At 45.6% G+C, this 27,740-nt stretch overlaps 1 protein-coding gene and 1 pseudogene across 1 annotated transcript in view; one reads left to right on the forward strand and one right to left on the reverse strand.

Annotated features, from left to right (window-relative positions):
• The window catches only part of LOC141121596 (uncharacterized), a 482,112-nt pseudogene extending 463,653 nt beyond the window's left edge, over nt 1-18,459 (forward strand).
• Nucleotides 1-27,740, reverse strand: part of LOC141121614 (uncharacterized) — a 257,821-nt gene that overhangs the window by 128,712 nt on the left and 101,369 nt on the right. The gene's annotated exons all lie outside the window — the stretch shown is intronic.

The raw sequence follows: 27,740 nt of genomic DNA on the forward strand, positions 1-27,740 counted from the left end.
AGAGGGAGCGTGAGGGAGAGGGAACATGAGCGAGAGAAGGAACGAGACAGGGGGAGCGGAAGAGAGAGAGGGAGCGGGAGAGAGAGAGGGAGCGGGAGAGAGAGTGAGCAGGAGAGGGAGAGAGAGGGAACACGAGCGAGAGAAGGAACGACAGAGGGGGAGCGGGAGAGAGAGTGAGCAGGAGGGAGGGAGCGGGAGAGAGGGAGAGAGAGCGTTGGAGAGAGAGAGCAAGATAGAGTGAGAGAAAGAGTGGAAGCGTAAGTGAGATAGCGAGAAAGGGTGTGTGAGAGCGCAAGAGAGGAAGCGTGAGAGAGAGAGAACACAGAGAGATCCGGTAAATGGAGGGTGTGTGGTGCAGTGAGGTGATACTCTGGCTGTCTTGGCTCCTTGTCTCTATACACAGATCGGGCACATCACTCAGGGAGTTCAGCTGTGCGGGTCGGTAATTGGGGACTCACCTCGGTGTTGGGGGTGTCTGGTGCTCGCAACCCGACACCCCCCCCCCCCCCCGGGGGGCTCCGTTCACTACCAGATCTGTGCCGACGCCTATCTCTACAAGTGAGTCGGATGGCGCGGGGAGCTACAAAGGAGCTGTGACTGGTATCGGTGCTGAAAGCGCTATGGGGAGTCAGTGGGCAGTGGCAGCGGCACAGTGCCAGGTATCGGGCTGCTGACACCATGATCGGCTACAGGACGATGGACGGTCACAGTGTGGGACTTGGGAGGGTGCAGAACTAATCTCTGTCTCCCCTAAATGTTGCTCCCAGGGAAACCACCCCAGCTGCCCCCCCAGACACTAAGTTACTGAGGGAAGAGAAGGCCGTGGGGCTCAGGCTGACTCTTAAGATACAGAAGGAGGCTCTTATTCTTTACTGGTCCTCCTATCTGTATTTACTTTTCAGACCTCCTTCCAGAAAAAGGAAGGCAACCTTCACCTTCTTGCCATCTCACTACCTAAATATAAGTTTTCAGGATCCCAAGTGGAATAAGAAGGGCAGTCCTTTCGTTCTTAGAAGAGGTCTGATTGGTTAGCATCACCTAGAGAAGTGATTCTCAAACTGTGTGCCGCAAGAGATTTGCAGGTGTGCCCTGGGAGTTTTGAAAAATATTTAAAATTGCTAGCATTTTGAAACCTTGAACATATCGAAAAATTAAATGGTAAACCAATGTCACAAAAGAAAAAAAGTAACATTAAAAAAAACGCAATCTCTGCCAGTCTGTCATTCATTGGTTCCTTTCGTAATGTGAGACTTGTGCGAGATCTCGGGAGAACTCGATCGCCCTAATTATATATTTCAGTCAACATTTCCTGAAAAGAGCCTGGATGAGTTTTGGATCTCAATCAAGAAGTCATATCCTGCAATCAGTTCAAAAAGTAATTCTGCCATTTGTGGTTTTGTGAGTTTAGATTTTGAGCATTGACTAAAATCAATTTGAAAAAGAGAGAGAGACTTCTTAAAATTGACAATGAAATGTGCTCTTGTTTGTCGACTGTTCGATATGATTTGCTCTCGAAAGCAGGCACATCCTTCACATTAAATTTTAAATTACATATATATGTAAAAATAAATAAGTTCTTCATCACATTTTTAAATCTATTCAGGTGTGGCGTGAAAATGTTTAGATCTTTTTGGTGCGCCGCAAGACAAAAAAGTTTGAGAAGCACTGACCCAGAGGGTGGTCAGGGGTCAGTGAGGTGTTTGGGGTGAGGCAGTCCAATACCTTCCCATGACACAGGGTCTGCCTGGTGCTGGAATTCAGAACCCCAGGAACTCAACCACAACTCTACAATGTCCAGCATACTACAGTATACTTGGCAACCAAGAGAACAAACCCCCCCCCCTTCTGACCTCCTACACACTGGGCTGCCATAACAAGGATCATATTTATCGCTCCTTGTCTGCAGATCTAAAACTAAAGAGAACAGAGAATTTCTGATCTCACAAGCCAAGAGAGTCCCAGGAGCTCAAAATTGTATAAAACACTAAACAGTCCAAACTAAATGTCTTCCCATAGGGGCAGTAGTCCATAAATGTACCGCAACCCTCCTATTACCCCCCTCACATCCACATCCTATTATTGTGTGACCAATGCCATCCAAATAATTCTTACTTTCATTTCCCAAAGTTATCCGTCTGCAAGGAGACCTGTATAGATCAAATGACGGCACCAATGAGGATGGAGGAGGACTGGAGTCACATGACTGAGAAGATACTAAACTTCACCCTGGAGATCATCTACCTGCTGACCGGAGAGGTGAGGAGGATTCTGGGAGGTCACATGACATCACTCTTATCTCTATTAATAAAACACAGACCTGACCAGAGAGGTGAGGAGGATTCTGGGATTCTAACATGATATTCCTATTGGTTTTCCAATACAGAGATTTCCTCTTCTGAAGTCAGGTGATCATATGACCATCACAGTGCCTCCATGTGACTCCCTAACACCTGAGAGACACAACATGCAGAAGATTCTAGAAGTCACCAAGAAGATGATGGAGCTGCTGACAGGAGAGGTGAGCGGTGCTGGGAATTCTGGGACATTATCCAGTAACAGACAAGGGATGTGTCTGGATGGTGACTGTATCATTGTGTGTGTCAGGTTCCTATAAGGTGTCAGGATGTCACTGTCTATTTCTCCATGGAGGAGTGGGAGTATTTAGAAGGACACAAGGATCTCTACAAGGACATCATGATTGACAATCAGCCGCCCCTCAATTCACCGGGTAAGAGGAGACTTTATTGTAAAGGAGAGAGCAGTACGGAGGCTCCACCTAGATCCCCCATCATCTGATAAACATAGAAACAATGTATTCAGTCAGTGTGTGTGTTTCCTACAGATGGATCCAGTAATGGGAAACCACCAGAGAGATGTCCCCGTCCTCTGTATTCCCGGGATTCCACACAGGAAGATCACACCATCCCTCACCATCATCAGGTAGATGAGGAACAATCACTGATAGTATCATTAGGATCTGTACATTATCTGCATTGTTACCATTGATGTCATTTTATATTTTCAGAGTGGAAACCTGAGAGATTCTAAAATTGAAGTTAAAGCAGAAGAAGAGACATATGTGAGGGATGATCAGTCTATGGAGGAGGATGGAATAACGGGGACATTTATAGAGGAGGACACTCCTACAGAGATCAGCACAGGTGGGTCATTAACACTAAATACATTCCTCCACCCATACTGCTCACTGATTGGTCCAAAGTAGGGCAAGGACTGGGTGATATCAGCTTGTAATACCCTGGTCACTTTCCTGAGCTGTGTTCCCCGTCCTGTATTCCTGTATTTCTCTCGGATAATCTTCCTTCTCTGTGATGCAGACACAATTTATGGATCTAAACTGGAGTTATGGAGATTCTGGAGTTCAGCTGGCAGCAAAATGTTAATTTTCACTATAGGCTTTACTAGACCTAGGCACCTGGGGTATGTGTCTTGGGTCTTCTGCCCCATAACAAGATCTCTGACAGAGCAATTCTCCCAGGGTTACTTACTGTGCTGGGTGGAGGGATATGTCTGTATAGTCTCAGACCCAAGTCACTGAGTGCAGTCTCAGGAGATGGGAGGCAGCGGTGTGGGACCACTCAAGTAAACATTTAAGCTTCCACTGATTACTGAATACCAATATTATGAGTCCTGACCATTACACTATATAATTCATATTGTACATTACATGCTCCTGACCCCTGCACTATATACTCTATGCTGTACATTACATAATTCGGATACTGTATAGTCCTGACATTTGTATCCTACAGTATAAAATAAGTTGTATATACATAGTCCTTACTTATTTTGCACTCATTTTCTACCAGCTGGTGATAATGAGGGAGGAGTCAATAACCCAATGATGGTGGTCTTCAGGATCAGTCCAGTCTTCATCTTGGTTGTTCTCCCCCCATCCTCACTCTCTGACCTCTGGTGGGGCTCAGCCCCGCTGTTATTCATGACTAAATAAAGAAGTGCAGGACTTCTTGTGTTGGCAAGATGACAATGAATGATAGAGGCAGGTCAGCTATTAGAAATCATTGGGCCCCATACAGCCTACCTAACAGGGTCCCCCAACCTTGAAAATATCAAAACAATATTTTCACTAAAAATACACTGAATTTTATTATTAGCAGACACAAACATAACATAACTGTAGCCAGGTATTGGCTAACTTTGCCTGTGTCATCTTGAGGCATTCTGTAACACCAGCTGCAGTGAGCCTGTTTCTCTCTAGTGCTCAGTCTGGACACTGTCATCATCTTCTGAATGCAGAGCAATCAGAGACCAAAGCTGAGAGCAAGGGATCATGGTATATGTGGTCCGAGGAGCCAGGTTTTGCATTGGAGCCAGACTGCTGCAGACTACAAATTCCAGCCGGCTGGGAGAGAGAAAAGGAAGCTGGGTAAGAACATAAATAGCCTGGTCCAGGGAAAAGTCTTTCTCTTGGGACCACTCCCTTCAGCTGAGAGCAGGGACCCAGCTAGGATTGTTGAGCAGGCGCCACGGCCTTGGCCACCAAGTGAGTGAGCAGATCCATCATTGCCAGCTCCCTTTCAACTGAGTGGCTGTTGAGGGGGTCCCTCTCATCGTCACCGGTACAGTTACAGCAGAATCCCAGTGTCGCTAGGTGCATGGCCAGGCACCCTCCACTGCTTGCAGATTCTGAAAGAGCCTGTTCCGGGACATTCTATTCCCTTAAGCCTTGATATGATCAGGATTGGTGAGTGGGCAGCAGCCCACCCTGTGTACACCCTACAAAGACACTGCATGCAGATACCTTTATTCCATCTCTTTACATTATAGCCGCAAAAAGGAAACACTTTGCACATGCTATTTTCTGTTGCTGGTCATCATTGCACAGCAATGCTTCTGGGCCCTTGTTAAGCTAGCTGAAGACATTGAACATCTACATCACAAGGACTCCTCCACTCTTCTCCCCCCACTGAGCCTCTTTCTGAGATTTGTTGTTTACAAGTTAAAAACAGTTTTTTTGCTAGAAAATTACTTAGAACCCCCAAACATTATACTTTTTTTTTTCTAACACCCTAGAGAATAAAATGGCGGTTGTTACAATACTTTCTGTCACACCGTATTTGCGCAGCGGTCTTACAAGCTCCCTTTTATTTGAAAAAATACACTTTTTTGATTTAAAAAATAAGACAACAGTAAAGTTAGGCCAATTTTTTCTTTATATTGTGAAAGATAATGTTACGCCGAGTAAATTGATACCCAACATGTCACACTTCAAAATTGCGCCCCACTCGTGGAACAAACTCGTAGAACTCGGCGACAAACTTTTACCCTTAAAAATCTCCATAGGCGACGTTTAAAAATTTAAAGCAGGGGTTTTCTAACTACGGCCCCCCAGCTGTTGCGGAACTACACATCCCATGAGGCATTGTAAAACTCTTGACATTCACAGACATGACTAGGCGTGATGGGAATTGTAGTTCCTGAACAACTGGAGGGCCACAGTTTGAAGACCCCTGATCTAAAGGTTGCATGTTTTTTACAGAGGAGGTCTAGGGCTAGAATTATTGCTCTCGCTCTACCGATCGCGGCAATACCTCACATGTGTGGTTTGAACACCCTTTTCATATGCGGGCGCTACTCACGTATGCGTTCGCTTCTGCACGCAAACGCATACAATTTTTTTTTTTTTCTTATTTATTTTACCTTTTGTGTTTTGTTTTTACACTGTTCTTTAAAAAAAAAAAAATAGTGTCACTTTTATTCCTATTACAAGGGATGTAAACATCCCTTGTAATAGGAAAAAGCATGACAGGACCTCTTAAATATGAGATCTGGGGTCAAAAAGACCTCAGATCTCATATTTACACTAAAATGCAAAAAAAGAAAAAAAAAAGTTGAAAAAAAATATGGCCCTTCAAGAGCTATGGGCGGAAGTGATGTTTTGACGTCGCTTCCGCTCTGCAATGGTATGGAGACGGGTGGGGGACCCCTCACTCATCTCCATACCCGGGAAGGACAAGCATCCGATCACCTCCGCTGCTACCGACGGCTCCGGTAAGCAGTGGAGTGCACAGGAGCATGGCGGGGAGGGGCCCTCTCCCGCCGCCGATAAAAGTCATCTCGCAGCGAATCCGCCGGAGAGACCACTATTATCGGAAACCGGACCGCCCGCCGAAGAAGAGGATATGGCTCTCTGCTGCCATCACAAAGATATTCCTCTTCAAAGTTAGGACGTATATCGGCGTGCGGCGGTCCGTAAGTGGTTAAAGGACTGTGCACAATATCTGCAAATTTTAAGGGGAACTCTACTCAGAGATTAAGTATTGCATTTCTTGTAACTTGTTGTTTTATAATTGTGCCACAAAATTTGTTGGGCCAATGGCATCAAAATTTGAAGGGAACAGTCTGACAAAAAAGGTCATTCTCTTCCCTTTTATACCTGGGGTCATAGGTTCTTTCAGGACCTACTGGTTACTACTGTTTGACTTATTATAATTTTATTTGCATTGCATACCCTTTGCATATTTAACAAGAGTAAGAGTATTGAAAGATATCTGCCTCAAGAATCTTAAAATGGTTCTAAAGTCAGAAGTTTTTTTTTTATCTTCATGCATTTTATGCATTAAAAAAAAAGCCTTCTGTGTGCAGCGGCGCCCCTCAGTCCCCCCCCTAATACTTACCTGAGCCGCCTCTTGATTCAGTGAAGTTGTACGAGAGTTTCGGCTGTCCAGGACTCTCCCTCCTGATTGGCTGAGACAGGAGTGGGGCTGTCAAATAAAGTCGGTGAGACAATGAGAGGGGGTGGGCCGAGCCGCGGCTCCATGTCTGCATAGACTCACAGAGCAGCGGCTCGACTTGAGTACCCCCATAGCAAGCTGCTTGCTATGGGGGCACTTGGCAGGAGGGAGGGGCCAAGAGCACCGAAGAGGGACCCGAGAAGAAGAGGATCTGGGCTGCTCTGCGCAAAACCAACTGCAACAGAGCTAGTGCTATAAAAATGTACTGATTACTGTATAAATGTCGCAGGCAGGGAAGGGGTTAACACTAGGGGGTGATAAAGGGGTTAACTGTGTTCCCTAAGTGTGTTCTAACTGTGGGGGGGGGGGACTGACTAGATCAAGAGAGAGATCGGTGTTTATACTTTGTATAAACACACAATCTGTCTCCTCTCCCCTGAAAGAACCGGGATTTGTGTGTTTACACCAGGGGTCTTCAAACTGCGGCCCTCCAGGTGTTCAGGAACTACAATTCCCATCATGCCTAGTCATGTCTGTGAATGTCAGAGTTTTACAATGCCTCATGGGATGTGTAGTTCTGCAACAGCTGGAGGGCCGTAGTTTGAGGATCCCTGGTTTACACACACAGATCCCAGCTCTCGCTCTCTCACAAGCGTTCGCGGGTGCCTGACAGTCATCGCGCCCGCCGAGCAATCACATCGGCCGAGGGCGCACGCACCTCTGGCGGCACGCGCGTACCCCTAGCGGCCAAAAGGCGAAGCGACGTAAGGTAACGTCGTTCTGTCCAGCCGTGCCATTCTGCCGCAGTAAAACTTTAATATCACTTTAAGTAAAATACTTGTTTACGTTGCTGCAGTCTGGTGTCTGTGTAATTGCATTGTCACTTTGAAATATGTCTGAACTCAGGGTGTCAGAGGTGTCGGGAGGCTTGCAAGGTCAGGGCAACCTTTGGTGTCCGTCATTTTCTAGCGGCCCTCACGGGGGGGGGGGTGGAGCTGCATCCCTTACAAAGTTCCTGACAAATCTTGCCCCTTAGTTCCAGTGAAGGGAACTCTTAAGGTGTCAGCATACCAAGATATTTTGAACAGTTTCATGCTCCCAACTTTGTGGGAACAGTTTGAGGATGGCCCCTTCCTGTTTCAACATGACTGCACACAGTGCAAAAAGCAATATCCATAAAGACATGGATGAACGAGTTTGGGGTGGAGGAATTTGACTGTCCTGACCTCAACCCAACAGAATACCTTTGGGATGAATTAGAGTGAAGACTGTGAGCCAGGCCTTCTCATCCAACATTCTCATAGACACACTTCTAAACCTTGTGGACAGCCTTCCCAGAAGAGTTGAAGCTGTTATAGCCACTCTGAGTAGATCGGCACTCAAGCAAATATCACCAAAGGAGTCAGCACATAGGGCTTCCTCTTCTTCATCTGTGAGAGGAGGCTATCGGGTCTGTTTCATGTTCCATCCAGCTGAGTGTATGACAGTGGTCCGAGGCTGTCCACTGATCCTCTCCCCCCTCCAGTAGTCTTGAGTTTGGAGCCCCAGCACAGACTCATCTGTCTTGTTGCAGTGCTTTGCTTATGCTCTTGTATGTGAGTAGAACTGTTGAAGTATGAATAAATCTTTTTAACCTCTTATACAGCACTATGAGCTTGTGGGGTCTTTCCTTCCCCCCACTCCTTGTGTTCTGTTTGCTGCAGTGGGCCCCCCAATTGGGGGGAGTACCACCAGTCCTCCTGTCAGGGGCCCGGGCACACAGGGGGGCCTGGAGAGCATGGGGTATCAGAAGCGGGCAGCAGGAAAGAGAGAGAGGATGATCGGTGCGGCGGAGGGTGGTGGGAGTACAGGTATGTTGACCTGAGTGTCTCTCCCTACAGCAGCTGAAAGCTGGTGGGAGGAAGAGGAGGAGAAACTGGCTTTTAGCTTCCACATGGAGAGACATACAGGGCATCGTTCCTGTATTGCCCCCCTCCACTGCACCAATCATCCTCCCTGTCCTGCTGCTCGCATCTGATTCCCCATGCTCTCTGGGCTCCCCTTAGGGCCAGGCCCCTGACAGGAGGACCGGTGGTTCCCCCCCTATCGGTGGCCCTGGATAGAGGGGGTGGGGACACTCGTCCTATAATCCCCTCATCACTGTCACTCCTATAAAAGACAGTTCTCGTTGTTTCCTCACTCTCTGACTAAGGTCCAGGAATAAAGAAATGAACTGGTAGGAGATCAGAGGACCCATTTACTAGTTACCTTGAGGGTGGAATTGTAAGATCCTCAGAGACAAAGCTGCCCGATGTGGGCGGAGTCCTGGTTTAGGGGAACCAATCTGCTCATGTCTAGAAATAATCTTTTTATTCCTATTTTAGTAGATGGACGGGAGATGAGGAAAACCTCAGAGGATTGTCTCACTTTGTCTCCAGACTGTAAAGTAGAAGATGAGGACATCACACAGTATAGTCCAGGAGAAAACCCGACTACCTCAAATGTCCATCCGGCACCACACAGTGTAGATGGACCATCGTATTCCTCTTATCCTGAGGAACCTCAGACTGTGAGGGACGGTGCCGTCCTTCCAACAGATAAGAGGTTTTCCTGTACTGAGTGCGGGAAACAATTCCCTTTTGAATCCAAACTTAATGTGCATAAAAGATCTCACACAGGGGAGAAGCCGTATTCCTGTCCTGAGTGCGGGAAATATTTTTCAACTAAGTCCAATCTTTACACACATCAGAGATCTCACACAGACAAAAAGCTTTATTCCTGTTCTGGGTGCAAGAAATGTTTTTCAATCAAGTCCTCCAATTCCAGACATCAGAGATTGCACACAGGTGAGAAGCTGTATTCCTGTCCTGAGTGCGAGAAATGTTTTGTACAAAAATCAGAAATTGACATACATCACAGGTCTCACACGGGGGAAAAGCCTTATTCCTGTCCTGAGTGCGGGAAATGTTTTTCAGTGAAGTCCAATCTTTACAGACATCAGAGACTACACACAGGGGAGAAGCCGTATTCCTGTTCTGAGTGTGGAAAATGTTTTTCAGATAAGTCCAATTTTTATATTCATCAGAGATTGCACACGGGAGAGAAGCCATATTCCTGTTCTGAGTGTGGGAAATGTTTTGTACAAAAACCAAAGCTTGTCAAACATCAAAGGTCTCACACGGGGGAGAAGCCGTACTCTTGTCCTGAGTGCGGGAAATGTTTTTCAGATAAGTCAAATCTTTATAATCATCAAAAACTGCACACGGGAGAGAAGCAATATTCCTGTCTTGAGTGCGGAAAATGTTTTTCACAGAACTCCATTCTTTATAGACATCAGAGATTGCACACAAGAGAGAAGCCGTATTCCTGTTCTAAGTGCGGGAAATGTTTTTCATACAAGTCCCATCTTTACACACATCAGAGATTGCACAAAGAGGAGAAGCCGTATCCTTGTTCTGAGTGCAGGAAATGTTTTGCACAAAAATCTGATCTTGTTACACATCAAAGATCTCACACGGGGAAGAAGCCGTATTCCTGTCCTGAGTGTGGGAAATGTTATTTACAGAAGTCCAATCTTTACAGACATCAGAGATTGCACACAGAGCCAAAGCCGTACTCTTGTTCTGAGTGCGGGATATGTTTTGCACAAAAATCTGATCTTGTTACACATCAGAGATCTCATACGGGGGAAAAGCCGTATTCCTGTGCTGCGTGTGGAAAATGTTTTTCACAGAAGTGCAATCTTTACAGACATCAGAGATTGCACACGGAGGAGAAGTTGTATTCTTGTTCTGAGTGCGGGAAATGTTTTTCAAGGAAGTCCGATCTTTCTACACATCAAAGATCTCACACGGGGGAGAAGCCACTTTCCTGTCCAGAATGAGGGGATTGTTACCCCCTGAAGTCCCGTCTTCCTGTACATCAGGGATCCCACACAACCCTCGAGGAGTCTTAACGACTTGAGTGCGGGAAATGTCATCACAGCTCTCAAGTGGAGAAGAAGCACACCCTGTTATACACCTCAGATATACTCCATGGCTGATCTTCATCATGTAAGAAACAGTTCATAAGGAGATCAGAGATCACCAAAGGCATGGATGAAGAGTTGTACTATGTTGGCCATTGATAGCAGTAGAAAAATAAAAGTGGAGTCATTACCTTTCGTTAGCTTAAAAAAAAGTTGAACGAATGTGACCCGTATTTTCCCAGCCATGACAAATATCAGACATATTTTTTTTCATACAGGGATTTCCTGTGATAATTGGCTTCCACTACTGATCATAATGCCATATCATGCTCTTTTTACAGATGGAGGTATTTCAGGAAAAATACCTCTTTATGACCACTAGATGCAGCTAATGATTATAGGAAATCACAGTTTTAATTAAATTATGGCCCAAATATATCACAGCTTGGCAAATGCTCATCGCACTCGTCCAACATTTTTTTTTTATAAAAAGACACCTTATTTTCCTTCATCAGGCATAGCTTCATACTGATAACTGAGATCATAGTCATGTACAGGGCCACTGATAAAGCTTTATGGTGCAGGCAGTTTCCCCTTCCCTGCAGTACAGCTGGCTTCTTCTCCTCTTCCTTCTGCAGACTGTCAGCTGCTGCAGGGGGATCAGTTTCAGGGAATAGCCCCCTATTTCGCTGCTGTGATCACACCTGCTGCTGTCCAGGATACCCCTCATCTGCAGTTTTGATTCTCCTGTGTCCCCCCCTCGTGTTTACTATGCTTCAGTTTGTGAATGAACAGGGAGCCTCTGTATAGAGTCCTTCCTGTTCATTCATTCTGTAGCAGCTGAGGCTGCAGGGAAAGGATTGGCGATTTGTGTCCCCAATCACATTCTCTGTCTTAAAACTGAGAAATTAGGGGACCCCTGATATTTCACCAAAGTCTCCCCCCACCCCAGGCCTTTTGATAATGTAACAAATATTGATAAAATAATGAGTAAAACATAATTATCGGCTCATTCACGCCGGCTAGTCTGGCCATGTGAATGAGTGGTTTGTTCATGCGGCAGATGCTGTGTTAGGGGTCATACATCTGCCATCCACACACCCACCCAGGCGGGGGGGGCCTGTCAGGTAGGCTGTACGGGGCCCCAAGATTTCTAAAAGCAGCCCTTTCTCCAGGTTCCAGCAGGATGTACAGAGCCAGGCGCCCTGCCCAAAGCTCAGAACCACAGTGAAGTAGGTTTTGGACTTTCCTTATGTCCCTAAGGATGTCATGGACATCACTGAGGCCTCCCTCACCTACTGGGAGGAGGAGCTGGTTTGGGATTACCTGTATGTTCCCAAACCTCAAATGGGGCCTCACAACCAAGAGCTTGGGCCTGGTTCCAGGATATCCAGCAGAAATGGAGAAGAGGAAGGGCCATCTACAAGGAAAAGATAGTCATCATTAAGGCCGGACAGCCCAATAGAAGCTGCTCAGTGGCCAAGCAGGATTGCAGTGGAGAAATTATCAGACTGCCCAATCCAGAGATGTACTGGTGAGAAAAGGGTCTGACGCAGGATTCCAGCCTGAAGAGAAGCAGCTGATGTTTTTGGAAACCCCTTTTCTTTTTGTCGTACATCACGGAACACAGAGCAGGCTATATACATTACTATCTGGGTTGTGCGCCACCTATAGGTGAATGCACACTGGTGAGACCAAAATAGACAGGAAGTCCCCCTCTATTTCACCCCTCCCATACAGGAAGTACTTCAGTTTTTTCACCAGTGTCTTGAAGGTGCTCACTTTTTGTTTGCTCTCTGAGTTTTTTTTTCATGCTGTGATCCCAAGCCGATTCTTGAGAATCGAGGGACAACCTTTTTAAATCTGATCCATTTAAAAAGGGCTGCTATGCTAAGATAAATGGTACCCGAGCCTCGAAAAAGAAGATAGGACTCAGCGAGGTTTTGCCTGTAATGCGACCCTTTTGTGTGCTGGACCCTGCGCTGTGGAATCCTGGGCACTTTAGAACTAAGGCAATTCCTGCAGGGTGCTGTACAGGTCAAAGGGAGTGGACCCTCGTAATAACAAGGGTACCCAGTCCTTAAAGGTCCTTGGCTGACAAAGCCGGCGTGATGGGTGAAGGTTGGATCTTTCTAGCTTGTGTCAGGGTCCTGCGGCGGGTGTGGTAAGTAGACCCTGTGCAAACAGGGGCATGTTATATTCTTCCCCTGCAAAATGTGTCTGTCTTGGCTGTCATTTTTTTGTTAAAAAAGGTGTAATAGACTGTGCCTCTCTCTTCACCCCCTAGAGGATATTGTGAGCCAGGCTTGCTCTGTTTAACATCTTCTGTCCCTTCATGCTGGAACTCATAGGGGAAGGCGCGGCGGCTGGTGCGTGTGCGTAGCGTGCACGTGATGACACCGAACATGAGCAGTCATATCAGGAAGCCGCCGGCAGTCAGAATTTTCCAGGTGTCTGACGCCTGGGAGGCTGGAGGGACTGCATGGAGGGACACCGAGCAGGCTATCCTAGTGTGGGCACGTGAGTCCTTGGGTGATAAGTGGCAGGTGGCTGGTATGATGCTGATTGGCTAAAGTTACAGTCTTGCAGTGTGATTGTGGTACTGGAGAACTTGTGTAATTTTTCACACAAGCCTGCTTACCATTGCTTAGCAAGCTATGTCTTGCAGAAAGCACAGTGGAGGGAGTATGGCAGCAAGAGACAAGGTTTTTCACCAGTAGCCCCTGAAGAGGCTAGTCGGAGCTCTGCTGTTATAGCCTCCCCTGAAAGACCAGAGGTGACCGGGCAATCTGAGCTGCTGCGCCTGTCTGGCATTGTAGCTACTGCCAGTACTTCCATCTCAGCTTATGTTAGTAAGGATGATCTGTCCTCAGCTCTGGCTGGTTTAGAAAGCAAGATTGCTGGTATGATTGCTTCAGTCATTTAAACTGGCATGAAGCGTGACAGATCTCCCTCCCCTAATCCTCCTGTTTTGGAGCAAGAATGGGTTGATGAGGTGGAAGAGGTAATAATTAATGATCTAGCTCATATTCAAGCAGAAGAATCTGCCTCTGGGCAATCAGGACGTGAAGATGCCCAGGTTTTATCAGCTTCTCAGTCACAAAAGCTTCTGATCCGTTCTCTTACGTAGATGGTTTGTGCAGCATTTAAATTACCTCCCTGAGACCCTGTATTCCTTCCTTAGGGACTTTAAAGCCTCTGCAGAGTGCTCAGGTATTTACTTTTCACCCGCTGTTGGAACAGGTGGTGTATTCTGACTGGGAACACCAAGACAGAATTTTTGTTCCTCCAAAAAGATTTTCCCTGTTATACCCTATGTAGGAAAAGTTTGTAAAAAAGTGGAGCATGCCGACTGTAGATGCAGCAGTCTCTTCCCTGAGTAAGACTTTAACTTGTCCTGTGGACAATGCTTAGATCTTTAAGGACCCTGCTGATAAGAAACTGGAATTCTTGTTAAGGGCTTCCTTCTCTCTGGCAGGTTTTGCTATTCAGTCCGCAGTGGCGGCAATTGGTGTTTGTCAGGCCTTAAAGATCAGACTGAAATAGCCCAGTAGGATTCTGCTGAGGTTATAGCAGATTTGCCTCAGGCTCTATGTTTTGCTATAGATGCCCTTAAGGACTCTATACAGCAAGTCTCCCCGATGGGTCTCTTATCTGTGCACATGCGCAGAATTGTGGTTAAAAAGTTGGTCAGCTGAGCATCCTTGCAAAAGGTTGTTGGCTGGTTTTCCATTCCATGGAGAACGGTTATTTGGGGAGAATTTTGATAAATACAGCCAGAGGATCTCTGGAGGAAAGAGCTTTAAGGGATCAGGAACTGCTTCCTCAGGTTTTTCAGCTCCTAGGCAGTTTCAACGGCAGCAGGGGTCTGCAGCCAGAGGTAATCAGCAAGGTCAGGCCCAAAAGAAGCCTTGGGTCCAGAAATCCTCTAAAGCTGGCGCAAAGCCTTCCTTGTGAAGGGACTCCCCCACTCGTTTCGGGTGGGGCGGAAGGTTGCTACAGTTTGCAGGAGTTTGGGAAACGCTGGTTCAGGGTGTGTCATTACCACATTGTCCCAAGGGTACAGGCTGGAGTTGCAGGCATGCCCCCTCACAGATTTTTAAGGTCCAGCGTTCCCTCGGACCTTGTAATAGCTCATTGTTCTAGGCACTAGACCACTTGAGGCTGCTCAAGGGGTAATTATGGAAGTTCCAGCAGCCAAAAGAGGTACAGGATTCTATTCAAACCTGTTCATAGTTTCAAAACCAAATGGGGACAATAAGGCCTATCCTGCATCTAAAGGCGCTGAACCGTTTTCTCTCTAGCCCTTTCCAATAGAATCAATTCACTCTGTGGTGGCCTCTCTCCGATTAAGAGACTTTCTGGCATCCATAGACATCAGGAATGCGTACCTGCATGTGCTGATTTTTCAGTCTCATCAAAGGATTTTGCGTTTTGCGATAGAATATCGGCACTTCCCCCCCGAGTCTTCACAAAGGTCCTGGCACCAGTGTTGGACCTTCTGAGATCTCAAGGGATCTTGATTCTAGGCTACCTAGACGATCTCTTGCTCTGGGATCAGTCTTTATAGGGTTTGAATTGAAAAATAACCCTCAGGGTTCAATTCCTGGAACACCTGGGCTGGATCATAAATACCAGTTCAGCCAGTTCAGCATCTGGAATATTGGATACTGAATATAACCAATACTGAATATTGGTTTCTAGACACAGCTCAAGCAAAGGTGTTCTTGCCTCCAAGAAAGGCCAATGCCTTGTAAGTTCAAATTTGGTAAGTAAGGGGAAAAGGACACCCTTACATCCGGCTCTTTATGAGTTTGCTAGGAAGGATGGTGTCCTCATTCGAGGCAATTCCTTATGGCCAGTTTCATTCCAGACCCTTACAGCAGAACATTCTGTCAGGTTGGAACAAAAAGGTGCAAGCACTGGATTGTTGCATATCCATAACCCCCAAGGTTCATTGGAGACATTGGAGTTGGTGGTTAATAGATCGTAATCTATTGCAAGGAAAATCTTTTCTTCCGAAAGTTTGGAAAATAGTGATCACAGATACCTGTCTCTCAGGCTTGGGCGCAGTCCTGGAAGACTCTACAGTCCAGGGGAAATGGTCTCTGGTGGAACAGAGGTTGTCCATCAATGTTCTAGAGCTTTGGGCAGGGCGCCTGGCTCTGAACTTTTGGAAAGTCAGGTTACAGGATCACCCAGGAAGGGTGCAAACTGACAACGCCAGGGCTTAGGCTTATGTCAACCACCAGGGTGGCACCAAGAGCCACTCTGGTGGTTGACATAACATCCACTTCACGAGGAAGTGGAGAACAGACTATCTCAGCCACTAAAAAATGCATCTAGGAGAATGGTCTCTGCACTCGGAGGTATTTCTGGAGATTTGCCGACGATAGGGGACACCAGATGTAGATCTGTTGGCATCCAGGTTCAACAGCAAGATGCAGCAGTTTGTGTCCAGAGAAAGAGATCCTCATGCAATCGTGGTGGATGCTCTGCTTTCATGGACCCAATTCTCCCTAATTTATGCATTTCCCCTGATTTCTCTCCTGCCACATCTCTTGCGCAGGATTCAGAAAGAGATGATGTCTGTCATTCTGGTGGCTCTATCTTGGCCACCAGAATGACAGAGATAGTGAGGTTGGCAGTGGACGGACCGTGGACACTCCCGGTCTGTCCCGATCTACTGTCAAAGGGACCTATATTCCACCGGAATTTATAATCTCGTTAAATTTGACATCATGGCTATTGAGGCCAGGGTACTAAGAGATTGTGGTATCTAAGGACCGGTGATATCTACACTGGTGAATGCCAGGAAGGCGGTCACCAGGAAGATCTATCACAGGGTTTGGAAGGCCTACCTTGCTTAGTGTGAGGCCAGAAAATGGCACCCTCAGAAATACATGTTTGAGAGAATCATTTCCTTTCTTAAGTCAGGCATAGAGATGAAATTAGCCTTGGCAACAATTAGGGGGCACATATCCGCCTTGTCTGTGCTCTTTCAGAGGCCCTTAGCTTCGCATTCTTCGATCCAAACCTTTCTTCAGGGAGTAACTCGTTTGTTGCCTCCTGTCAAGTTACCTCTATGTCCTTGGGACTTGACTTAACTTTTGTCAGTTCTACAAAAGCAGCCCTTTGAATATATCCAGGAGATTGATTCCATTAGTTCTTTTGACACAGAAACTAGCTATTCTCTTTGCAATCACTTAGGGTAGAAGGGTATCAGAATTGGCGGCTCTTTCTTGTAAAGAACCATATTTACTCCTGCACCACGATAAGGTGGTGCTACTTCCTCTTCCGTCTTTTTTGCCTAAGGTTGTTTCTGGTTTTCATTTAAATCAGGATATTATTCAACCTTTTTTTTTTTTCTCAGCCTAGTTTGCTAGAAGAGAGGCGGTTACACTCCTTGGATGTGGTATGTGCAGTCAGAGTCTATCTGAAAAGATATGCAGACATCAGAAGTTCTGAGGCATTTTTTGTTCTACCAGAAGGGCCCAAGAAGGGTCAAGCGACTTCCAAGGCATCCATTTTGCTTTGAATACACCAGTTGATCATTCAGGCCTATGGCCTGAAAGGTAAAGCTCCTCCCTTCAGGGTAAGAGCTTATTCCACTAGGGGGTAGGAACCTCCTGGGCTTTTTGTCATTAGTGACGCAGATTTGTAAAGCCGCCACCTGGTCTTCAGTACATACATTCACAACATTTTAACAAGTGGATGTTAGAGCAGCAGAAGATTTGGCTTGGCCGTAGTGTGTCACAGGCTGCTGTATAATTCTCATGGTGTTGTTTTTGCTTTGTGTCTCCCTCCCCTCAAAGGGATTGCTCAGGGACATCCCAGATAGTAATGTATATAGCCTGCTCTGTGTCCTGTGATGTACAAAAAAGAAAATTGGATTGTTTTCTACATACTTAATTGTAAAATCCATTCCTTTGAGTACATCACGGGACAGAGAGGTCCCTCCCCTCTCTTTTTTGGGAGTTCATTGCTTGCTACAAAACAGAAGTACTTCCTGTATGGGAGGGGTTATATAGAGGGGGACTTCCTGTCTATTTTGGTCTGCCAATGTCCATTCACCTATAGGTGGCGCATAACCCAGATGGTATTGTATATAGCCTGCTCTGTGTCCCGTGATATACTCAAAGAAATGGATTTTATAGGTAAGTATGTAGAACAAATCCAATTTATTTGAACAGACTAGGCCAGATGCAGTGGTAAGGCCTAGAATACTTCTTAAAGTGATTGTAAAGGATCCCCTTGTAAAACAACCCATTCAGTTTAAAAATGAAATGAAAGGCAAACATTTTTTGTATAGATATAAAAAACATTATAAGTAACTTTCCCCCTTTTTTTAATAAGTGATCACATTCCCTCTTTTCTCAGCTGCATAAGAGCTGGGGGGAGGAGAAGCAGCCGCACACTGAGCTTCCCAGTAAATGGCTGTGAAGCAAAGGTAGTGTCAGGACAAGTCCGATCATTGGAGGATATCATTGGAGGAGAGCAAAGATAAGAGAACTGACCATGGTGTGCTTTACAAACTTTACAAAGAGAACAGAATACTTTCTCATACAAGTACATGGTACAGCAAGCACATATCAATATAACATTTTGGGGTAACAAACGCTTTAGGAGACTGTTGCTATGGAGGGGCTCCTCCTTTCTTTTTATTTCTCTTTGTGGTGTATTGTATTTTGATTCCTTTGTGTATTTGTTTATGTTTTTTAAACTTTTGCAATTAGAAAAAAACAAAATAAAATTGATTTAAAAAAAATTATTTTTGCTTCAATAAAAAGTAAAAATTCAGTCTTCTGCAAATTAGATTTTTGCATTTTTTTTGTGTAACTGTTTTATTTTTACACACATTTTTTTTTTTAAGTTTTTCTGCGTGTATCTGGGTCATGGTCAGGGCAGAGACCTCAAGTACCTGTCAGCCCAGAGTAAATCTCTGGCTGCAGAGCCTAAAAACATGGGAAACCAACCTTCTGAGGGCCTTTGCTAAGCATGTTCAGCACCATCTGCCTCCGCAAAACCTTTGTGCACGGAATGCATTCGAGAAATGGCCACAGATAAGGAAGCCGAGGCGCTTACGATAAAGGATTATATTCATGGGGCAGTGTCTGAAAGTATACAATTGGTCTCTCGCGCGAGTACTTCCAAGGCTGTTCCAAAAGTCAAAAGCACTTCTGAGCAGAGGCGAGTCTCTCCACCTGTACGAAAAAGATCTTCAGGGGCATCATCAGAATCAGAAGAGCTACTAGAACATTTGTTCGACTTCCAGCTCATAGATCCATATATTAAATTAAGGAGGCCATAGATTGGGAGCAGGGCTCCTAGCCACCAGAGAAAATAAAAGGATATTTTCCAAACCTGAAAAAGCAAAGGGCTACGCTCCTGTTCATGATGGAAATCCACAAACTATTTGAGGAGGAATGGGAAAGGGCAGAAAAAAAGGTAAACATACAGAATCGTTGTTTGAAATTATATCCATTCAGGACCTCGGATGCCGCCTTTTGGGAGACTCCTCCAAGAGTAGACAAAGCTTGGCGAGGCACATATCCCTGCCGTTAGAGGATTCTAGTACCGTCAGAGACCCAATAGACAGGTGAGTGGATTCAGACCTTAGAAAGATCTATTCTACTGCAGGCACGGCCTGTAACCTGGCCATAGCTCTAACCTCCACTTCTCAGGCTCTGAAGGTCTGGGTCGTAAATGTAGAAACGACACTAAAGTCAGGAGTGGAGACAGCCAGAATTGTTACAGCACTAGAGAAATTCAACCTGATAGCTGCTTTTCTGGCAAAATCATCAAAAGAGCTGTAAAACTGCTAGCGAAGCTCATGACTCAATCAGTAATGACAAAGAGGGCCCTGTGGTTGCAGCATTGGGTGGCAGATGCTGTTACAAACAGGCTGTTTGTAACATCCAGTATAATGGTAGGATGCTATTTGGAGAGCTTAGATGCATTGGAGACCTTAGATGAGGCTATCAAGTGATTTACTGTAGGAAAGTCAGGTCTCTTACTACAAAGAACCATAAGGAGACTACAAGCCGCTCATTCTGGCCAATCCAAGAGCCCGAGAGGCCAGATTGCAAATATGTCAGAGCCCAATGGAGAGGGACACAAAGTTCTTTTCTACAAAACATGAAGTCCAGAGAAGCTCAAATGGCTAAGAAAGCCGAGAAGTCTTTTTTTTTAAGGTTTGGCCATCCAACCCCTGCGGGTGGGCACCAGGCTGGAAGCCTTTTGGAGGGTGTGGACAGAGAAGGTTGCGGACCAATGAGTCCAGAAGATGATAAGACAAGGATACAAAATAATTTTTCAGGAAAAAAAACACCTGATATTTGTGTACAAACAGAATAGCCACAAGATCAGAGGTAATGAAGATTCTTGCGGGAATATGTGACTGAATTACGTTACAAGGATACAATTTCACAATTTTCTCCAGATGAGCAGGGAAGAGGGGTGCCTAAAGCCTCAGACCGGTCTTAGAACTGAGGTCTCTGAACCGCTTTATCAATCCCAAGAAATTAAAAATAGAATCAGTGTTTAAATTTATATCAATAGTGCAACTGGGAGACTGGCTGATATCAGTTGACCTGGCAGACGCTTATCTGCATTTTCTGATCAACAGACATCATCAGAAATATCTATGATTTGTGGTAGAGGTCTGCCCTTCAGAATCAGTATGGCACCCCCAGTTTTTTCCAAGATTCTGCAAGCTACCATCGCAGTAATATGCATGAAGATAAGTCTTCCATTAAAATATCCTGGTGGTGGCCCAATCAAGCGAGGAGCTGGTGATACAGCACGGCGTGGTGCTGAAGATGCTATCCAAGTTTGGTTGGCTTATAAACAGACAGAATTGCCATCTGGTACTAACCCAGGAAATGGAATACCTAGGCCTTATATTCGACACAAAGGAGGGTCAGATCTCTCTGCCCTATCTTAAAGTGGATGAGTTAGTAGCCTTCGTGAACAGCGAAATAGAATCCTCTGCATTTTCGGCAAGAGACTGTATGCCGCTCTTGGGAATGTTCACAGCAGCCACCCCAGCTGTGCCCTGGGCAAGGTTTCATACAAAGGGATTCCAAACTTCCTTTCCAAACCAGTGGGGCAGCTTATCGCTGGACCAAAGGATCTTCTTGCCAGGTCAAATGTGCCAGAGCCTTACGTGGTGGATAGCGCAAGGGACTTTGTTGCCAGGCATGCCTCTCAGTCCGGGAGACTGGCTCTTGATAACCTCGGATGCCAGTCTCCGGGGCTGAGGTGCTCAATGTCTTGGCAGACAGGTTCAGGGCAGGTGGAACGTATAGGAAACCAGGCACTCCAATCTCTTGGAGTTACTGGCAGCATACCTAGCCTTGCTTGAGTTCAAGGATCTGATTCTGGGAGCCCAAGTCAAACTAATGTTAAACAATCAGAAGGTGGTCACCTATATAGCCAAATAAGAAGGAACCAGAAGCCTGGTGGAGGCTTTGACAGCAGCCTATATTCCAGGCAGTAAAAATCACATAGCAGACCAGCTGAGTCAAAAATTTCCCAGCAGCAGCAAGTGGTCAGTCAATAGACCTAACTAAAACAAATTTTTGGCAAATGGGGAATGCCCTTTGTGGGCCTGATGGCGACAGTGTCCAGATTCGTGGCAAGGTTCCAAAACAACAAGGCAATAGCTCAAGATGCCTTCTCGATTAACCACTTTCTTACTAGGCACTTAAACCCCCTTCCTGCCCAGGCCAATTTTCAGCACTCGCACTCTTTGACAATTGCGCAGTCAAGCTACACTGTACCCAAATTAAATGTTTATAATTTATTTTACACAAATATAGCTTTCTTTTGGTGGTATTTAATCACTACAGGGGTTTTTATTTTTTGCTAAACAAACAAAAAAAGACTGAAAATTTTGATAAGGCAGCAGTAATGGGCACTGATGAGGCTGCACTGGTGGCACGGATAGGTGGCACTGGTGCGCATTGATAGGTGGCACTGGTGGGCACCGATAGGTAGCACTAATAAGCAGTGGATGTGGAGTGTGCGGAACCGATGTCCCGTTTACACAAGCTGGTAATCTGAGGGAGAGAAATCCTCCGCACCTTCCTTCAGTACGGCATCCATATCCTCTTCATTCCCTTCTGGCTCTGCATCCGCTAGGACCGGCATATCAGGATCTGACTAGAAACTAGAGTGGGGGAAGAGGCGGGTGTTTTTGAGCTCTGGCCAAATATGGGTGTGTGGGTAGGTTGAAGTAGGTTAATTTTCCCAGGGTTTCTGGTTTTGGCAGGGTGCTTGGACCCAGCCCACTGAGCCTGTGATATAAATTGGACAGTGGTCCAGGGCTGAGAGAGAGAACCATCGGTCCTGCCGGTCAGTTGGGAGAGTGGTCACCTTCTTTAACCAGAAACCCTACCATCTACAAGGTCTCCACAGAGTCCAGGAGGACCTGCCAGGTAGGGCTTTGCCCCAAAGATGTGACCTATCCATGATCAGAGAGTGTACCTGAAGTTGCCAATGTCTGGAGTCCCTGGAACTATGGGCTTTGCCTCTTGATTTCACCTTGGCAGGTACACCGGGGTACCATGTACCCTGTTTAGGTTAGGCATTATGGAATTATGTTGGACTGTTCTGCTCTTAACTGTTATCATGTTTGCACTTTATTTGAAGTAAACTGTTCAACTTTGTATTCTGCCTTGTCTGAAGTTCTTAAAAAGGGTGCATTGCAAGTAGATGGCACTTCTGTCATAGTAGCCTACAACTTGGGTCATTGACACATGGGGTATGAAGAATAACCTGCTAAAGTCACCTTAATGCAAGTCATACATGTGGTTGCCACTGGCAACGAGGGGTACAAGTCAGCAAGCAGCTGGTCTACAGTGTGTACCTGCTGAGTGTGGATTCGCCTCTAGCTGCGAGGGAGGGGTTGTCAGCGCTCCCTACGCCACATTCCAGTTCCCATAGCAGATGTCTCCATCCTGGACAGAGGTCCAAGAGTTAGGTCAAGTGCACATTGGGGCCCGTGCTAAGTGCACGGTGGGGTTCCGTCACGCTAAAGGACAGGTGGCTGTGGTAAGTGCTTGGCACGGCTTGCCTAATTGCACACTACTTGGAGGAGTCATATCAGCACAGGAATCTGAGAGATAACTGGGGAGCAGGTATGTGTAATGTACATGGTGCATCGCTCATCTTTGATGTTGGAGGTCTGCGTTAAGGTTGAATTTCCCCCACAGTGACCTTAGCCTTGTGGCAATGCCTGGATACATGTTCCAGTAAAGGTACCCCATGTGTAGGAGCCAGACCCTGTTCTTAGTGCACAGCAGAACCAACGCCCGAGGGGTGATCCTCGCATGTACCCACAGCTCTGGAGCCCAATGAGTTAAGTGAGACAATATGGAGGAAAGAAACCTCTACCTTTTCAGCTAGCCTTTTCATTGTCAGTACTTGGTAGAGATGCATGGTACTTGGTAGACATGCAGACCTAGCCTAATCAGTATATCAGGTATTGTCATGGATCTGCCACCCGACGCAGGGGTCACCTAAGGGTTAACAGTGGTACAGAGTAAATGCAGTGATTGGCGCCAAGGTGCCTTATTTAAACACATAAGCTGCACAAAAACTTCGCTGTCTGATCTGCAGCTCATACCTGTTCCTGTGTCTACCTATTCCCGAGATCCAATCTGTTTCCTGTTTTGACCCAGCTTGTTTGACTACGATTGACTTCTGTTATCCTAAACCTGGCTTGCCTTGTGACTACGCTTATCTCTACACTTGTGTCTGATTGATCATCTGTTACTGAACCCGGCTTGTCTGACCACGCATCCAGTGTCTCCACAGCTCTGCATCTTCCAGCTTCCTGTTTCCTGCACTTACTACTCCTGCTGTTACCTGCTGGTCTATGCTGGGAATTCATCAGCCGCACAAGAGACGATCCAGGCACTCTTATACCACTCAGCTCTTGTGGCCACTGTTCATAACATTGGTGGTCCTTGAGCCGGGGTTGTACATGAGGCCTTCCTGCTACACCTCAGGCTCACCCGTCAGGTACGTGTCACAGGTATATGCAGGTGTATTAAGGCTGTAATCTCTCCAAGGAATGGTGGCAGAATATTCTACTTTTGTCTGGTAGGCCACATGTTGCATTCCCAAGATAAAGCTAGAAGCGGATATAGAGATTGTTGTTAAAACCGGGTCCTACTCCTGTGCAAGGGACGCATTGTCACTCTGAGTGTTCAGCGGACCTTCAGAGTAAATGTTCGGCTGATTTAGAATTGACTCCCTTTCTTGGTATTTGATCACCACTGGGTTTATTTATTTTTTATTATATAAATTTAAAAACAGTGCAAATTTAAAAAAAAAAACACAAACAATATTTTCTACTTTCTTTTATAAAACATATCCAATAATATATATTATTTAAATCTCTTCATAAAATTAGGCCAAAATATATTCCGCTACTTTCTCTTTTGTGAAATTTATACCTTCTACAAACTATGGGATATACAGCATATAGTGCATTCATAAAGCATTCAGACCTCCTTCACTTTTTTCAATGTTGTTATGTTGCAGCCTCATACTACAGTTGTTTAAATTATTTTTTTCTCCGTAATCTACACTCAGTACGCCATAATGACCAAATTAAAACAGAATTTTAGAAAAATATTTGCAAATTTATAAAAAAGGAAAAACTGAAATATCACATTGGCATAAGTATTCAGACCCTTTGCAACAAGACTTGAAATTTATCTCAGGTGCCCCCCATTTCTCCTGATTATTGCTGAGATGTTTCTATATCTTGATTGGAGTCCACCTGTGGTAAATTACATTGACTGGACATGATTTGGAAAGGCACGCACCTCTCTATAAAAGGCCTCACAGCAGTCAATGCATACTCTATCAGAGCAAAAGCCATGACGTCAAAGGAACTGCCTACAGAGCTCAGAGACAGGATTACTGCAAGGCACAAATCTGGGGAAGGCTACAAAAAATTTTTCTGATGCACTGAAGGTTTCCAAGAACACAGTGTCCTCCAAAATGTTTCAAGTGGAAGAAGTCTGGCACAACCAGGGCTCTTCCAAGAGCTGGTCACCTGGCCACACTGAGCAATCAGGGAAGAAGGGCCTCACGTGTGTATGGCCTGCGTATAAGGCCACATTGGGGTAGATTTACTAAAACTGGTGCACTCAGAATCTGGTGCCGCTGTGCATGATAGCCAATCAGTCTCTAACTTCAGCTTGTTCAGTTAAGCTTTGATAATAAAACCTGGAAGCTGTTTGGTTTCTATGCAGAGTTGTACCAGATTTTGCACTCTCCGGTTTCGGTAAATAACCCCCAGTGTGTGGCATTTTGATTCAAACAGCCGCCAGATATAAGAAGCACTATGAATCATTGCTTCAACAAAAAGGAGAAGGCCTGCAACAGCAAAGCACACATGTGAAAGGGATCGAGGTAGAGAAGCACCTCAGCAAGGAGCGCCATTTATATAAGAAGTGCCATTCCTTGGAGCGAGCTGTTTCCTGTATATATGGGATTTCCCAAGATGTTCTAATGCCAAGATCTGGATGCAGTTTTTCCGTCTTTGTCTGGATGTCTTTACAGATCCATCAGCAGGACTCTTTATCTGACTATCTGATGAGCCTTGTTTGGCCTTAGGGTCATTGTTGGAGGTGAGCAGCCAATTCATAAAATATAACAGTCAATGTTTGGATTGATGTGTTGTCTGTTTTTTTCTTCTATCAAGTTATCCCTATGAGATTTTTTACCTTTATATGAACTGTCTCCTACCATTGGGCTTTAGTTGGACTTTTACTCACATTTATCTATTTGTATGATTTGGATACTCGTCATATTCATTCTTTAAGTATATTCATTCATGGAACGTTATTGAATAAGCACACCACTCTCATTTATTGCTTGCATGACTTCCTTAAGGACCACAAAAGAAATCCTCAGGCCGATCTACAGTACATAGCCAGATAAAGGCTGCCTATTCAGAACTGAATGTCTGCCTCACCACAAAGGCCAAAAAGAGCCTGCGATGGTCTAAAGCTAAAATTTTATTCCCAAGCCGATAAAACTGGTCGATTGTTGGCAGTGGAATTGGCCCCTATGCACCCCGCCTTTCATATTCCCAATATACGGAGATTGGGCAGCTCCTTTATGCAAAACCCTAAGTTGGTCCTGCAGGAATTCTTCACTTTCTTCCAGGACCCGTACACAAACACGTCTATCTCACAGGACTTTGACCAAGTCACAGCTCGCCTCCCTATTCCGGCTTTTTTTGAGAACATAGGAAAATTAAGGATAAGGATATCATGGTAGACAAAGTCCTGTCAGCTACTAAGCAGGCCCCTATAGGCAAGGCCCCTGGCCCTGATGGCTTTAGAGCACTTTACTACAAAATGTTTGCCTCCTTGTTGGCCACTCCTGTGATGCACTAGTTTAATGCTATCAAAAAGGGGGGCCCTGTTGGCCTTGATTCCAACAGAGAATATGTAACACTTATACTGAAGCCCCATAAAGACCCGAGTGATGTGGCCAATAGACCGATCTCTTTAACCGCTTCTGGACCGCCCCACGTACAATTACTGCAGTGGGGCGGCCTCTCTGTGCGAAATCATGTACCTGTACTTGATTTTGCTCTTCCTGGTCTGAGGCGTGCACAGATGCCCGTAGCGGCCAGCTCCCGCTGTGAGCGGGAGCCAATCAGCGGGTCCAACGGGACCTACTGAACATTCCCGAGGCAGACAGAACCTTTTCTGACTTTTCTAGATCATTCCATTCACTCCGATTAAGTGGGATTCCTTCCCCATAGGCAAGCAGCAGATCAGGTTCATTGAGCTATATACCTCATTTCAATACTACATTTCTCATGGGATGGAGAGGGAGCTAGACATCTTCTTATCCATCGATATATGGAAGGCATTTGATTTCCTCTCCTGGTCCTACCTTTTTCAGATGCTGGAACGATGGAACTTTGGTCCCAAATGTATTGCCTCGCTTCATTCTCTTTACAGCAATCCCGCAGCACAAATATCTTTGCAAGGCCATAGACCGGAACCATTTGCTATCTCCTCTGGCAGTTGTCAAGGGTGTCTGCTTTCTCCTCTATTATTCATTCTGTAATAGCAATGGAGACCTTAGCTATAGCGATTCATCAAGATTCTAACATATTAGGGATCACAAGTGGAGATTGAAACCACAAATGCCTTTTTTTTTTTTGCGGATGACCTGCTGTTATTTATCACCTCTCCACAAACCACTTTTCCGCAGTTGCTTTCCTTACTGGATCGCTTTGGCCGGATTTCAGGTCTAAAAGGTCTAATGTGCCAAATCAGAGGACCTGAATATCAACCTACTGGATGCAGTACAAAAGAGCCTTCAGGCCCAGTACTCTTTTTTTTGTGGTAAATTACATCACTTCCCTATCTTGGGGGTCAAGTTGACCCCACAGATTTCTTCGCTATATAAAGCTAACTATCCGGCTCTATTTAATAAGCTATTGGAACATGTGAGGACTTGGTCTGATGCAACCCTGTCTTGGATGGGCCGGATTGCCTCTGTATCTGATGATGGTTTTGCCTAAAGTATTATGCGATTTTAGGACCCTACCTATTTCAGTACCAACAAAGGCCTTAAGGCAACTTCAAGCAAAAATCTTTACATTTATTTGGGGTGCAAAGGGCACTAGACTTGCCCGGGCTACTATGTATGCACCCAAAGATTTGGGTGGCCTGGGGGTGCCAGACTTTCGGAAATATTAAATTGCAGCCCAACTTACGCAGCTATGTCAACTACATCATACTTATTACAGGCTGGACTGGGTAATTATAGAGGCCCAAGCATGCTTCCCGCTGCCCATATACTTTGTGCTTTGGACCCCCTCAAGTTACCGAGGCCATTTTGTGCCCTATGCTCTCCCATTCCCTTAACCTTTGGGACTCAACTTGCAGACAATGGCCTCTCTGCTCCCCCCACACTCCAGTGGCCTCCTTATTCAATAACCCACAATTCCCTCCAGTTATGTCACCTGCTCAATTTAGTTGGTGGACGAATAAGGGACTTTATTGCATAGGACACTTCCTTGACCATAGAGG

Source organism: Aquarana catesbeiana, unplaced genomic scaffold (assembly GCF_042186555.1).
Source record: "Aquarana catesbeiana isolate 2022-GZ unplaced genomic scaffold, ASM4218655v1 unanchor226, whole genome shotgun sequence".
Taxonomy (NCBI): Eukaryota; Metazoa; Chordata; class Amphibia; order Anura; family Ranidae; genus Aquarana; species Aquarana catesbeiana.